Source organism: Taudactylus pleione, unplaced genomic scaffold, assembly GCF_031769625.1.
Source record: "Taudactylus pleione unplaced genomic scaffold, aTauple2 ptg000967l, whole genome shotgun sequence".
Taxonomy (NCBI): domain Eukaryota; kingdom Metazoa; phylum Chordata; class Amphibia; order Anura; family Myobatrachidae; genus Taudactylus; species Taudactylus pleione.
In genome coordinates, this window is record NW_028285368.1 from 6,680,001 (window position 1) to 6,690,000 (window position 10,000).

Genomic DNA, 10,000 nt, shown 5'->3' on the forward strand with positions numbered 1-10,000 from the left:
TTTTTTAGTGCCTACAGATAAACCACACTGGACATGCCCAATCTCATCTGATCTTGGAAGCTGTGCAGTGTTGGGCTTGGTTAGTACTTGGATGGGAGACCACCTGGGAATACCAGATGCTGTAGGTAATTTTATACTGACATAACATTCTTTTCTATTACATTTTACATTTAATTTTTTCAACTTATCTATCAATTTACTTGAGTTAAGAAGTAATAGAGGTCTAAAGTTAATATTTTGGAGCACCTACAGCCAAACCACACTGGACATGCCCAATCTCGTCTGATCTTGGAAGCTATGCAGTGTTGGGCCTGGTTAGTACTTGGATGGGAGACCACCTGGGAATACCGGGAGCTGTAGGTAATTTTATACTGCCGTAACATTCTTTTCTGTTACATTTTACATTTCATTTTTAAACTTATCAATGAATTTACTTGAGTTAAGAAGTAAAAGAGGTCTAAAATTAAAGTTTTTGAGCACCTACAGCCAAACCACACTGTACATGCCCAATCTCATCTGATCTTTGAAGCTGTGCAGTGTTGGGCTTGGTTAGTACTTGGATGGGAGACCACCTGGGAATACCAGGTGCTGTAGGTAATTTTATACTAACATAACATTCTTTTCTATTACATTTTACATTTAATTTTTTCAACTTATCAATGAATTTACTTGAGTTAAGAAGTAAAAGAGGTCTAAAGTTAATGTATTTGAGCACCTACAGCCAAACCACACTGGACATGCCGAATCTCATCTGATCTTGGAAGCTATGCAGTATTGGGCCTGATTAGTACTTGGATGGGAGACCACCTGGGAATACCAGGTGCTGTAGGTAATTTTTTACTGCCATAACATTCTTTTCTATTACATTTTACAATTAATTTTTTCAACTTATCAATGAATTTACTTTAGTGAAGAAGTAATAGAGGTCTAAAGTTAAGGTTTTTGAGCACCTACAGCCAAACCACACTGGACATGCCCAATCTCGTCGGATCTTGGAAGCTATGCAGTTTTGGGCCTGGTTAGTACTTGGATGGGAGACCACCTGGGAATACCAGGTGCTGTAGGTAATTTTATACTGCCATGACATTCTTTTCTATTACATTTTACATTTAATTTTTTCAACTTATCAATGAATTTACTTGAGTTAAGAAGTAATAGAGGTCTAAAGTTAATGTTTTAGAGCACCTACGGCCCAACCACACTGGACATGCCCAATCTTGTCTGATCTTGGAAGCTATGCGGTGTTGGGCCTGGTTAGTACTTGGATGGGAGACCACCTGGGAATACCAGGTGCTGTAGGTAATTTTATACTGCCATGACATTCTTTTCTATTACATTTTACATTTAATTTTTTCAACTTATCAATGAATTTACTTGAGTTAAGAAGTGATTGAGGTCTAAAGTTAAAGTTTTCGAGCACCTACAGCCCAACCACACTGGACATGCCCAATCTCTTCTGATCTTGGAAGCTATGCAGTGTTGGGCCTGGTTAGTATTTGGATGGGAGACCACCTGGGAATACCTTGAGCTGTAGGTAATTTTATACTGCCATAACATTCTTTTCTATTACATTTTACATTTAATTTTTTCAACTTATCAATGAATTTACTTGAGTAAAGAAGTAAAAGTGGTCTAAAGTTAATATTTTTTAGTGCCTACGGATAAACCACACTGGACATGCCCAATCTCATCTGATCTTGGAAGCTGTGCAGTATTGGGCTTGGTTAGTACTTGGATGGGAGACCACCTGGGAATACCAGATGCTGTAGGTAATTTTATACTGACATAACATTCTTTTCTATTACATTTTACATTTAATTTTTTCAACTTATCAATCAATTTACTTGAGTTAAGAAGTAATAGAGGTCTAAAGTTAATATTTTGGACCACCTACAGCCAAACCACACTGGACATGCCCAATCTCGTCTGATCTTGGAAGCTATGCAGTGTTGGGCCTGGTTAGTACTTGGATGGGAGACCACCTGGGAATACCAGGAGCTGTAGGTAATTTTATACTGCCATAACATTCTTTTCTATTACATTTTACATTTAATTTTTTCAACTTATCAATGAATTTACTTGAGTTAAGAAGTAAAAGAGGTCTAAAGTTAATGAATTTGAGCACCTACAGCCAAACCACACTGGACATGCCGAATCTCATCTGATCTTGGAAGCTATGCAGTATTGGGCCTGATTAGTACTTGGATGGGAGACCACCTGGGAATACCAGGTGCTGTAGGAAATTTTTTACTGCCATAACATTCTTTTCTATTACATTTTACAATTAATTTTTTCAACTTATCAATGAATTTACTTGAGTTAAGAAGTAATAGAGGTCTAAAGTTAATGTTTTTGAGCACCTACAGCCAAACCACACTGGACATGCCCAATCTCGTCTGATCTTGGAAGCTATGCAGTGTTGGGCCTCGTTAGTACTTGGATGGGAGACCACCTGGGAATACCAGGTGCTGTACTTAATTTTATACTGCCATGACATTCTTTTCTATTACATTTTACATTTAATTTTTTCAACTTATCAATGAATTTACTTGAGTTAAGAAGTAATAGAGGTCTAAAGTTAATGTTTTTGAGCACCTACAGCCCAACCACACTGGACATGCCCAATCTCGTCTGATCTTGGAAGCTATGCAGTGTTGGGCCTGGTTAGTACTTGGATGGGAGACCACCTGGGAATACCAGGAGCTGTAGGTAATTTTATACTGCCATAACATTCTTTTCTATTACATTTTACATTTAATTTTTTCAACTTATCAATGAATTTACTTGAGTAAAGAAGTAAAAGAGGTCTAAAGTTAATGTTTTTGAGCACCTACAGCCAAACCACACTGGATATGCCCAATCTCGTCTGCTCGTGGAAGCTATGCAGTGTTGGGCTTGGTTAGTACTTGGATGGGAGACCACATGGGAATACCAGATGCTGTAGGTAATTTTATACTAACATAACATTCTTTTCTATTACATTTTACATTTAATTTTTTCAACTTATCAATGAATTTACTTGAGTTAAGAAGTAAAAGAGGTCTAAAGTTAATGTTTTTGAGCACATACAGCCAAACCAAACTGGACATGCCCAATCTCGTCTGATCTTGGAAGCTATGCAGTATTGGGCCTGGTTAGTACTTGGATGGGAGACCACCTGGGAATACCAGGTGCTGTAGGTAATTTTATACTGACATAACATTCTTTTCTATTACATTTTACATTTAATTTTTTCAACTCATCAATGAATTTACTTGAGTTAAGAAGTAAAAGTGGTCTAAATTTAATGTTTTTGAGCACCTACAGCCAAACCACACTGGACATGCCCAATCTCGTCTGATCTTGGAAGCTATGCAGTATTGGGCCTGATTAGTACTTGGATGGGAGACCACCTGGGAATACCAGGTGCTGTAGGTAATTTTATACTGCCATAACATTCTTTTCTATTACATTTTACAATAAATTTTTTCAACTTATCAATGAATTAACTTGAGTTAAGAAGTAAAAGAGGTCTAAAGTTAATGTTTTTGAGCACCTACAGCCAAACCACACTGGACATGCCCAATCTCGTCTGATCTTGGAAGCTATGCAGTATTGGGCATGATTAGTACTTGGATGGGAGACCACCTGGAAATACCAGGTGCTGTAGGTAATTTTTTACTGCCATAACATTCTTTTCTATTACATTTTACAATTAATTTTTTCAACTTATCAATGAATTTACTTGAGTTGAGAAGTAATAGAGGTCTAAAGTTAATGTTTTTGAGCACCTACAGCCCAACCACGCTGGACATGCCCAATCTCGTCTGATCTTGGAAGCTATGCAGTGTTGGGCCTGGTTAGTACTTGGATGGGAGACCACCTGGGAATACCAGGTGCTGTAGGTAATTTTATACTGACATAACATTCTTTTCTATTACATTTTACATTTAATTTTTTCAACTCATCAATGAATTTACTTGAGTTAAGAAGTAAAAGTGGTCTAAAGTTAATGTTTTTGAGCACCTACAGCCAAACCACACTGGACATGCCCAATCTCATCTGATCTTGGAAGCTATGCAGTATTGGGCCTGGTTAGTACTTGGATGGGAGACCACCTGGGAATACCAGGTGCTGTAGGTAATTTTATACTGCCATAACATTCTTTTCTATTACATTTTACAATAAATTTTTTCAACTTATCAATGAATTAACTTGAGTTAAGAAGTAAAAGAGGTCTAAAGTTAATGTTTTTGAGCACCTACAGCCAAACCACACTGGACATGCCCAATCTCGTCTGATCTTGGAAGCTATGCAGTATTGGGCATGATTAGTACTTGGATGGGAGACCACCTGGAAATACCAGGTGCTGTAGGTAATTTTTTACTGCCATAACATTCTTTTCAATTACATTTTACAATTAATTTTTTCAACTTATCAATGAATTTACTTGAGTTAAGAAGTAATAGAGGTCTAAAGTTAATGTTTTTGAGCACCTACAGCCCAACCACGCTGGACATGCCCAATCTCGTCTGATCTTGGAAGCTATGCAGTGTTGGGCCTGGTTAGTACTTGGATGGGAGACCACCTGGGAATACCAGGAGCTGTAGGTAATTTTATACTGCCATAACATTCTTTTCTATTACATTTTACATTTAATTTTTTCAACTTATCAATGAATTTACTTGAGTAAAGAAGTAAAAGAGGTATAAAGTTAATGTTTTTGAGCACCTACAGCCAAACCACACTGGATATGCCCAATCTTGTCTGCTCTTGGAAGCTATGCAGTGTTGGGCTTGGTTAGTACTTGGATGGGAGACCACCTGGGAATACCAGATGCTGTAGGTAATTTTATACTGACATAACATTCTTTTCTATTACATTTTACATTTATTTTTTCCACTTATCAATGAATTTACTTGAGTTAAGAAGTAAAAGAGGTCTAAAGTTAATGTTTTTGAGCTCCTATAGCCAAACCACACTGGACATGCCCAATTTCGTCTGATCTTGGAAGCTATGCAGTGTTGGGCCTGGTTAGTACTTGGATGGGAGACCACCTGGGAATACCAGGTGCTGTAGGTAATTTTATACTGCCATGACATTCATTTCTATTACATTTTACATTTAATTTTTTCAACTTATCAATGAATTTACTTGAGTAAAGAAGTAAAAGAGGTCTAAAGTTAACGTTTTTTAGTGCCTACAGATAAACCACACTGGACATGCCCAATCTCGTCTGCTCTTGGAAACTATGCAGTGTTGGGCCAGGTTAGTACTTGCATGGGAGACCACCTGGGAATACCAGGAGCTGTAGGTAATTTTATGCTGCCATAACATTCTTTTCTGTTACATTTTACATTTCATTTTTAAACTTATCAATGAATTTACTTGAGTTAAGAAGTAAAAGAGGTCTAAAGTTAAAGTTTTTGAGCACCTACAGCCAAACCACACTGGACATGCCCAATCTCATCTGATCTTGGAAGCTGTTCAGTGTTGGGCTTGGTTAGTACTTGGATGGGAGACCCCCTGGGAATACCAGATGCTGTAGGTAATTTTATACTGCCATAACATTCTTTTCTATTACATTTTACATTTAATTTTTTCAACTTATCAATCAATTTACTTGAGTTAGGAAGTAATAGAGGTCTAAAGTTAATGTTTTTGAGCACCTACAGCCAAACCACCCTGGACATGCCCAATCTCATCTGATTTTGGAAGCTATGCAGTGTTGGGCCTGGTTAGTACTTGGATGGGAGACCACCTGGGAATACCAGGTGATGTAGGTATTTTTATACTGCCATAACATTCTTTTCTATTACATTTTACATTTAATTTTTTCAACTTATCAATCAATTTACTTGAGTTAAGAAGTAATAGAGGTCTAAAGTTAATATTTTTGAGCACCTACAGCCAAACCACACTGGACATGCCCAATCTCGTCTGATCTTGGAAGCTATGCAGTGTTGGGCCTGGTTAGTACTTGGAGGGAGACCACCTGGGAATACCAGGTGCTGTAGGTAATTTTATACTGCCATGACATTCTTTTCTATTACATTTTACATTTAATTTTTTCAACTTATCAATGAATTTACTTGAGTTAAGAAGTAATAGAGGTCTAAAGTTAATGTTTTTGAGCTCCTACAGCCCAACCACACTGGACATGCCCAATCTCGTCTGATCTTGGAAGCTATGCAGTGTTGGGCCTGGTTAGTACTTGGATGGGAGACCACCTGGGAATACCAGGAGCTGTAGGTAATTTTATACTGCCATAACATTCTTTTCTATTACATTTTACATTTAATTTTTTCAACTTATCAATGAATTTACTTGAGTAAAGAAGTAAAAGAGGTCTAAAGTTAATGTTTTTGAGCACCTAAAGCCAAACCACACTGGATATGCCCAATCTCGTCTGCTCTTGGAAGCTATGCAATGTTGGGCTTGGTTAGTACGTGGATGGGAGACCACCTGGGAATACCAGATGCTGTAGGTAATTTTATACTGACATAACATTCTTTTCTATTACATTTTACAATTAATTTTTTCAACTTATCAATGAATTTACTTGAGTTAAGAAGTAAAAGAGGTCTAAAGTTAATATTTTTGAGCACCTACAGCCAAACCAAACTGTACATGCCCAATCTCGTCAGATCTTGGAAGCTATGCAGTATTGGGCCTGGTTAGTACTTGCATGGGAGACCACCCGGGAATACCAGGTGCTGTAGGTAATTTTATACTGACGTAACATTCTTTTCTATTACATTTTACATTTAATTTTTTCAACTTATCAATGAATTTACTTGAGTTCAGAAGTAATAGCGGTCTAAAGTTAATGTTTTTGAGCACCTACAGCCCAACCACACTGGACATGCCCAATCTCGTCTGATCTTGGAAGCTATGCAGTGTTGGGCCTGGTTAGTACTTGGATGGGAGACCACCTGGGAATACCAGGAGCTGTAGGTAATTTTATACTGCCATAACATTCTTTTCTATTACATTTTACATTTAATTTTTTCAACTTATCAATGAATTTACTTGAGTAAAGAAGTAAAAGAGGTCTAAAGTTAATGTTTTTGAGCGCCTACAGCCAAACCACACTGGATATGCCCAATCTCATCTGCTATTGGAAGCTATGCAGTGTTGGGCTTGGTTAATACTTGGATGGGAGACCACCTGGGAATACCAGGTGCTGTAGGTAATTTTTTACTGCCATAACATTCTTTTCTATTACATTTTACAATAAATTTTTTCAACTTATCAATGAATTAACTTGAGTTAAGAAGTAAAAGAGGTCTAAAGTTAATGTTTTTGAGCACCTACAGCCAAACCACACTGGACATGCCCAATCTCGTCTGATCTTGGAAGCTATGCAGTATTGGGCCTGATTAGTACTTGGATGGGAGACCACCTGGAAATACCAGGTGCTGTAGGTAATTTTTTACTGCCATAACATTCTTTTCTATTACATTTTACAATTAATTTTTTCAACTTATCATTGAATTTACTTGAGTTAAGAAGTAATAGAGGTCTAAAGTTAATGTTTTTGAGCACCTACAGCCCAACCACGCTGGACATGCCCAATCTCGTCTGATCTTGGAAGCTATGCAGTGTTGGGCCTGGTTAGTACTTGGATGGGAGACCACCTGGGAATACCAGATGCTGTAGGTAATTTTATACTGACATAACATTCTTTTCTATTACATTTTACATTTAATTTTTTCCACTTATGAATGAATTTACTTGAGTTAAGAAGTAAAAGAGGTCTAAAGTTAATGTTTTTGAGCTCCTATAGCCAAACCACACTGGACATGCCCAATTTCGTCTGATCTTGGAAGCTATGCAGTGTTGGGCCTGGTTAGTACTTGGATGGGAGACCACCTGGGAATACCAGGTGCTGTAGGTAATTTTATACTGCCATGACATTCTTTTCTATTACATTTTACATTTAATTTTTTCAACTTATCAATGAATTTACTTGAGTAAAGAAGTAAAAGAGGTCTAAAGTTAACGTTTTTTAGTGCCTACAGATAAACCACACTGGACATGCCCAATCTCGTCTGCTCTTGGAAACTATGCAGTGTTGGGCCAGGTTAGTACTTGCATGGGAGACCACCTGGGAATACCAGGAACTGTAGGTAATTTTATGCTGCCATAACATTCTTTTCTGTTACATTTTACATTTCATTTTTAAACTTATCAATGAATTTACTTGAGTTAAGAAGTAAAAGAGGTCTAAAGTTAAAGTTTTTGAGCACTTACAGCCAAACCACACTGGACATGCCCAATCTCATCTGATCTTGGAAGCTGTTCAGTGTTGGGCTTGGTTAGTACTTGGATGGGAGACCACCTGGGAATACCAGATGCTGTAGGTAATTTTATACTGCCATAACATTCTTTTCTATTACATTTTACATTTAATTTTTTCAACTTATCAATCAATTTACTTGAGTTAAGAAGTAATAGAGGTCTAAAGTTAATGTTTTTGAGCACCTACAGCCAAACCACCCTGGACATGCCCAATCTCATCTGATCTTGGAAGCTATGCAGTGTTGGGCCTGGTTAGAACTTGGATGGGAGACCACCTGGGAATACCAGGTGATGTAGGTATTTTTATACTGCCATAACATTCTTTTCTATTACATTTTACATTTAATTTTTTCAACTTATCAATCAATTTACTTGAGTTAAGAAGTAATAGAGGTCTAAAGTTAATATTTTTGAGCACCTACAGCCAAACCACACTGGACATGCCCAATCTCATCTGATCTTGGAAGCTATGCAGTGTTGGGCCTGGTTAGTACTTGGATGGGAGACCACCTGGGAATACCAGGTGCTGTAGGTAATTTTATACTGCCATGACATTATTTTCTATTACATATTACATTTAATTTTTTCAACTTATCAATGAATTTACTTGAGTAAAGAAGTAAAAGAGTTCTAAAGTTAATGTTTTTGAGCACCTACAGCCAAACCACACTGGATATGCCCAATCTCGTCTGCTCTTGGAAGCTATGCAATGTTGGGCTTGGTTAGTACGTGGATGGGAGACCACCTGGGAATACCAGATGCTGTAGGTAATTTTATACTGACATAACATTCTTTTCTATTACATTTTACATTTAATTTTTTCAACTTATCAATGAATTTACTTGAGTAAAGAAGTAAAAGAGGTCTAAAGTTAATGTTTTTTAGTGCCTACAGCCAAACCACACTGGACATGCCCAATCTCATCTTCTCTTGGAAGCTATGCAGTGTTGGGCCAGGTTAGTACTTGGATGGGAGACCACCTGGGAATACCAGGAGCTGTAGGTAATTTTATACTGCCATAACATTCTTTTCTATTACATTTTACAATTAATTTTTTCAACTTATCAATGAATTTACTTGAGTTAAGAAGTAATAGAGGTCTAAAGTTAATGTTTCTGAGCACCTACAGCCAAACCACACTGGACATGCCCAATCTCTTCTGATCTTGGAAGCTATGCAGTGTTGGGCCTGGTTAGTATTTGGATGGGAGACCACCTGGGAATACCAGGAGCTGTAGGTAATTTTATACTGCCATAACATTCTTTTCTATTACATTTTACATTTAATTTTTTCAACTTATCAATGAATTTACTTGAGTAAAGAAGTAAAAGAGGTCTAAAGTTAATGTTTTTTAGTGCCTACAGCCAAACCACACTGGACATGCCCAATCTCGTCTTCTCTTGGAAGCTATGCAGTGTTGGGCCAGGTTAGTACTTGGATGGGAGACCACCTGGGAATACCAGGAGCTGTAGGTAATTTTATACTGCCATAACATTCTTTTCTATTACATTTTACAATTAATTTTTTCAACTTATCAATGAATTTACTTGAGTTAAGAAGTAATAGAGGTCTAAAGTTAATGTTTTTGAGCACCTACAGCCAAACCACACTGGACATGCCCAATCTCTTCTGATCTTGGAAGCTAGGCAGTGTTGGGCCTGGTTAGTATTTGGATGGGAGACCACCTGGGAATACCAGGAGCTGTAGGTAATTTTAT

General features: G+C 37.4%; 1 non-coding gene and 42 pseudogenes across 1 annotated transcript; all 43 read left to right on the forward strand.

The window, feature by feature from the left end:
• Positions 1-9: 9 nt before the first annotated feature.
• Positions 10-128, forward strand: LOC148459463 (5S ribosomal RNA; annotated as a pseudogene).
• Positions 129-244: 116 nt separating this feature from the next.
• Positions 245-363, forward strand: LOC148459464 (5S ribosomal RNA; annotated as a pseudogene).
• A 115-nt stretch (positions 364-478) lies between these two features.
• LOC148459465 (5S ribosomal RNA) lies at positions 479-597 on the forward strand (annotated as a pseudogene).
• A 116-nt stretch (positions 598-713) lies between these two features.
• On the forward strand, positions 714-832 carry LOC148459466 (5S ribosomal RNA; annotated as a pseudogene).
• A 116-nt stretch (positions 833-948) lies between these two features.
• On the forward strand, positions 949-1,067 carry LOC148459467 (5S ribosomal RNA; annotated as a pseudogene).
• A 116-nt stretch (positions 1,068-1,183) lies between these two features.
• Positions 1,184-1,302, forward strand: LOC148459468 (5S ribosomal RNA; annotated as a pseudogene).
• A 116-nt stretch (positions 1,303-1,418) lies between these two features.
• LOC148459469 (5S ribosomal RNA) lies at positions 1,419-1,537 on the forward strand (annotated as a pseudogene).
• A 116-nt stretch (positions 1,538-1,653) lies between these two features.
• On the forward strand, positions 1,654-1,772 carry LOC148459470 (5S ribosomal RNA; annotated as a pseudogene).
• Positions 1,773-1,888: 116 nt separating this feature from the next.
• LOC148459471 (5S ribosomal RNA) lies at positions 1,889-2,007 on the forward strand (annotated as a pseudogene).
• Positions 2,008-2,123: 116 nt separating this feature from the next.
• Positions 2,124-2,242, forward strand: LOC148459472 (5S ribosomal RNA; annotated as a pseudogene).
• Positions 2,243-2,358: 116 nt separating this feature from the next.
• LOC148459473 (5S ribosomal RNA) lies at positions 2,359-2,477 on the forward strand (annotated as a pseudogene).
• Positions 2,478-2,593: 116 nt separating this feature from the next.
• Positions 2,594-2,712, forward strand: LOC148459474 (5S ribosomal RNA; annotated as a pseudogene).
• A 116-nt stretch (positions 2,713-2,828) lies between these two features.
• On the forward strand, positions 2,829-2,947 carry LOC148459475 (5S ribosomal RNA; annotated as a pseudogene).
• Positions 2,948-3,063: 116 nt separating this feature from the next.
• Positions 3,064-3,182, forward strand: LOC148459476 (5S ribosomal RNA; annotated as a pseudogene).
• A 116-nt stretch (positions 3,183-3,298) lies between these two features.
• LOC148459477 (5S ribosomal RNA) lies at positions 3,299-3,417 on the forward strand (annotated as a pseudogene).
• A 116-nt stretch (positions 3,418-3,533) lies between these two features.
• Positions 3,534-3,652, forward strand: LOC148459478 (5S ribosomal RNA; annotated as a pseudogene).
• A 116-nt stretch (positions 3,653-3,768) lies between these two features.
• Positions 3,769-3,887, forward strand: LOC148459479 (5S ribosomal RNA; annotated as a pseudogene).
• A 116-nt stretch (positions 3,888-4,003) lies between these two features.
• Positions 4,004-4,122, forward strand: LOC148459480 (5S ribosomal RNA; annotated as a pseudogene).
• Positions 4,123-4,238: 116 nt separating this feature from the next.
• Positions 4,239-4,357, forward strand: LOC148459481 (5S ribosomal RNA; annotated as a pseudogene).
• A 116-nt stretch (positions 4,358-4,473) lies between these two features.
• LOC148459482 (5S ribosomal RNA) lies at positions 4,474-4,592 on the forward strand (annotated as a pseudogene).
• A 116-nt stretch (positions 4,593-4,708) lies between these two features.
• On the forward strand, positions 4,709-4,827 carry LOC148459483 (5S ribosomal RNA; annotated as a pseudogene).
• Positions 4,828-4,942: 115 nt separating this feature from the next.
• Positions 4,943-5,061, forward strand: LOC148459484 (5S ribosomal RNA; annotated as a pseudogene).
• A 116-nt stretch (positions 5,062-5,177) lies between these two features.
• On the forward strand, positions 5,178-5,296 carry LOC148459485 (5S ribosomal RNA; annotated as a pseudogene).
• Positions 5,297-5,411: 115 nt separating this feature from the next.
• Positions 5,412-5,530, forward strand: LOC148459486 (5S ribosomal RNA; annotated as a pseudogene).
• A 116-nt stretch (positions 5,531-5,646) lies between these two features.
• On the forward strand, positions 5,647-5,765 carry LOC148459487 (5S ribosomal RNA; annotated as a pseudogene).
• Positions 5,766-5,881: 116 nt separating this feature from the next.
• LOC148459488 (5S ribosomal RNA) lies at positions 5,882-5,999 on the forward strand (annotated as a pseudogene).
• Positions 6,000-6,115: 116 nt separating this feature from the next.
• LOC148459489 (5S ribosomal RNA) lies at positions 6,116-6,234 on the forward strand (annotated as a pseudogene).
• A 116-nt stretch (positions 6,235-6,350) lies between these two features.
• LOC148459490 (5S ribosomal RNA) lies at positions 6,351-6,469 on the forward strand (annotated as a pseudogene).
• Positions 6,470-6,585: 116 nt separating this feature from the next.
• Positions 6,586-6,704, forward strand: LOC148459491 (5S ribosomal RNA; annotated as a pseudogene).
• A 116-nt stretch (positions 6,705-6,820) lies between these two features.
• LOC148459492 (5S ribosomal RNA) lies at positions 6,821-6,939 on the forward strand (annotated as a pseudogene).
• Positions 6,940-7,055: 116 nt separating this feature from the next.
• On the forward strand, positions 7,056-7,174 carry LOC148459493 (5S ribosomal RNA; annotated as a pseudogene).
• Positions 7,175-7,290: 116 nt separating this feature from the next.
• LOC148459494 (5S ribosomal RNA) lies at positions 7,291-7,409 on the forward strand (annotated as a pseudogene).
• Positions 7,410-7,525: 116 nt separating this feature from the next.
• On the forward strand, positions 7,526-7,644 carry LOC148459495 (5S ribosomal RNA; annotated as a pseudogene).
• Positions 7,645-7,760: 116 nt separating this feature from the next.
• Positions 7,761-7,879, forward strand: LOC148459496 (5S ribosomal RNA; annotated as a pseudogene).
• A 116-nt stretch (positions 7,880-7,995) lies between these two features.
• LOC148459497 (5S ribosomal RNA) lies at positions 7,996-8,114 on the forward strand (annotated as a pseudogene).
• Positions 8,115-8,229: 115 nt separating this feature from the next.
• Positions 8,230-8,348, forward strand: LOC148459498 (5S ribosomal RNA; annotated as a pseudogene).
• A 116-nt stretch (positions 8,349-8,464) lies between these two features.
• On the forward strand, positions 8,465-8,583 carry LOC148459499 (5S ribosomal RNA; annotated as a pseudogene).
• Positions 8,584-8,699: 116 nt separating this feature from the next.
• On the forward strand, positions 8,700-8,818 carry LOC148459500 (5S ribosomal RNA). The gene has a single exon (XR_015874207.1). It is a non-coding gene; the product is annotated as a 5S ribosomal RNA (ribosomal RNA).
• A 116-nt stretch (positions 8,819-8,934) lies between these two features.
• On the forward strand, positions 8,935-9,053 carry LOC148459501 (5S ribosomal RNA; annotated as a pseudogene).
• Positions 9,054-9,169: 116 nt separating this feature from the next.
• On the forward strand, positions 9,170-9,288 carry LOC148459502 (5S ribosomal RNA; annotated as a pseudogene).
• A 116-nt stretch (positions 9,289-9,404) lies between these two features.
• Positions 9,405-9,523, forward strand: LOC148459503 (5S ribosomal RNA; annotated as a pseudogene).
• Positions 9,524-9,639: 116 nt separating this feature from the next.
• On the forward strand, positions 9,640-9,758 carry LOC148459504 (5S ribosomal RNA; annotated as a pseudogene).
• A 116-nt stretch (positions 9,759-9,874) lies between these two features.
• On the forward strand, positions 9,875-9,993 carry LOC148459505 (5S ribosomal RNA; annotated as a pseudogene).
• Positions 9,994-10,000: the final 7 nt, after the last annotated feature.